The following is a 2,599-nucleotide window of genomic DNA, read 5'->3' as shown; positions in this document are numbered from 1 at the left end:
TATTTCAAAGAAAAACTCTACACCTTCAAATAATCAAAACTAGAGCGCAATGGGACTAAATGGAGATTAAATGGAGACTTAAGTCTGAAGAAAAACTCGTGCATTTCCCCTCTCGAGTTTCAGAAGAAATCTCAACAATGTCTCAAAATGTGCACAGATTTTACAAGACACCAAAGGTTGCAATTAAAAGTATCATTGTAAACAAATATTTCTCATCAAATTCTTCTCAAATCGAATTTTCCATGTTCTTATTCCTTTTATGGCTCCTTTACATGCTTGCTTTTTTATTTCTCCAAAGGAAGTTATGAAATATCACAAAGGAGATGTTAAATTTATCAGCCGTTTCTCTAGATTGAAATGAGATTAAATGGAGAGCAAAGTGAGTTTCTTCTGTAGTTTTTCTTCTGAGAAAAAGTCTCCAATCTCATGTGGCTCATCTGGAGTTTCAAAGGAAATCTCATCAGTCTCAGACTGTGCTCAGATTTTCTACCAAAGTCTCATGATTTCTCATCAGATTCTTGTTTTATGCCATACAAATCACTCGTATAGCTCCTTTATATATGCTTACTGTAGTCAATTTAGTTATTTCTCCTAAAGAAGTTGGAAAAAATAACTAAGGAGGTGTTTAATACCTCAATAGTTTAGATTCGACCAAAATGACATTAAATTGAGATGAAAGTGAGACTTTTGCTTAAGTGTAGCCTACTGCTCAGATAATTCTTCTGAGAAAATTACTCAATCTCAAATGTTTCTCATCTAGACTTTCAGAAGAAATCTCAAATTGCGCTCAGACCAATATACCAAAATCTGCAATCAAACATCTCATTATAAACTCGTATTTCTTATCAAATTCCTCCAAGACCGATTCATCTGAGCTAGTCTATCCTCATTCGTTTCATATCTCCAATTTGAGTCTATTTCAGGAGAAACAGAGTTGATGTTTAAACAAACTATAACTAAAACCTCCATTAAGTTTTCTGAGCGATTAAAGAGCAACCTCTGAGCAGTAAAGTTTTCCTGTAGATGTAAAATGACTTTGACCCTGAGATCTCCGCGCACTTACAGACGTTAACCGGTTGATTTCCAGGCTCCAGCTGCGAGCGAACATGCGGAGAACAGTTCTTTTACCTCATAAAACACACAGCTCCTCCAGGCTTCGACTGCTACTGCCACACAAAAGCAGAACGTCCTGTAGTTCCTCAGAGACGGACGCAGCTCTGCAGGGAGTGAGACAGATGCGCGGTGAGTGTGCTCTGCTCTTGAACAGCTCCTCACGAATGCCAGCACTTCCCTCTCACAGCCACAGCGCTCTCTCTCTCTTGAACAGCTCCTCACGAATGCCCGCACTTCCCTCCCACAGCCACAGCTCCCTCTCTCTCTCTCTCTCTCTCTGAACTCTGCTGAAATGGCAAAGCTCCGCCCACATCTCCAGGTAGGAGGAGTGTCTTGTTTTGTTTTCAGCAGTTTCTGTCCCTCACTATCAACACACAGTTTTAGATTGTTTTTATACAAAGCTAATTAGAATTGCTAACTTTGCTAACACAAACCTAATTCTAACAGAAAAGAAATGATTTACTATTGAAAGTACGTTATTGGCACACGATATGTTTGAAAATAAACACAACCTACGAAATAAATAAATGAATACAATCATATGAGTCTCAACACCGTCACTCAGATTTTGACTCAAGACACCAGTTTAAAACATCAAACATCTTGTTGTAAACTCATCAAATTCTTCTAAAATTTAAATTTCTTTGTTCTAAACATTCCTTTTATAGTTACTTGATTTGTATACTGTAGCCTATTGTTTCCTTTCTAAAAAGAGGTTTTGAAAAATTAGGAGATATTTAAAGGGGTCATATGATGCTTTTTTAAAGATCATTATTTGGTGTAACAGAATATGTTGACATGCATTAATGTTCAAAAAACACATTATTTTTCAAATACTGTACATTATTGTAGGTCCTCTATGCCCCGCCTCTCTCAAACGCTTCGTTTTCTACAAAGTCCCTCCTTCCGACAAGCGCAGTCTGCTCTGATTGGCCAGCTGACCCAGTGCATTGTGATTGGCCGAACACCGCAAGCACTCGTCGGAAATGTAACGCCCCTTACCATAATCGCAAGCTTCATCTTTCAAAATATGTAATTAGTTTTACCATCAGTTCAAGCCCGAAAGGGGAACAGACACAGTAATGATGCAGTACACAAGCCGCGGTTAAGACAGCTGACTCTACTGTGATGTGACCCTGTCTCTCTCTCTCTCGCACACACACACACACACACACAATGCGCAAAACTCCGCATTTGAACAGTCAATAGCAAATACTTAAACTAATAACAAAACAGTAGCTGATTCAGAAGCACCAGATTGTCATAGCAAAGTCAGAATTACCTCCTCTCCTAGGTTCACGAAACGGTCGTCCATAAAATGCATTGCTGTTCTGTTGCAACTAATCTTAAAGATTCCTAAATGCATCTACTTTCGGAAGGCCAAATAAAGTGCTTTTGCTTTCACCTAGAAACACACAGCGTCTCCCTGACATGCTGCTTCAACACTAACTGCGGTTACTGAAACCACGCCTTCTTTCTTTGCATG

General features: G+C 38.9%; 1 protein-coding gene across 3 annotated transcripts in view; it reads right to left on the bottom strand.

The window, feature by feature from the left end:
- LOC107562831 (ras association domain-containing protein 8-like) overlaps positions 1 to 2,599 on the bottom strand; it is a 41,196-nt gene that overhangs the window by 30,113 nt on the left and 8,484 nt on the right. For 2 of the 3 annotated variants that reach the window (XM_016247565.1, XM_016247564.1), the window contains exon 1: positions 1,129 to 1,376. The exons of the other annotated variant lie outside the window; for it this stretch is intronic. The gene's annotated coding sequence lies outside the window, so the exon portion shown is untranslated. Of the gene's footprint in view, positions 1 to 1,128; positions 1,377 to 2,599 lie in introns of those variants that run through there. 3 annotated transcript variants of the gene reach the window in all.

Source organism: Sinocyclocheilus grahami, unplaced genomic scaffold (assembly GCF_001515645.1).
Source record: "Sinocyclocheilus grahami isolate Dianchi unplaced genomic scaffold, SAMN03320097.WGS_v1.1 scaffold843.1, whole genome shotgun sequence".
NCBI lineage: Eukaryota > Metazoa > Chordata > Actinopteri > Cypriniformes > Cyprinidae > Sinocyclocheilus > Sinocyclocheilus grahami.
The sequence above is the reverse complement of the archived record's forward strand: the minus strand, read 5'-3'. Positions and strand labels throughout refer to the sequence as shown.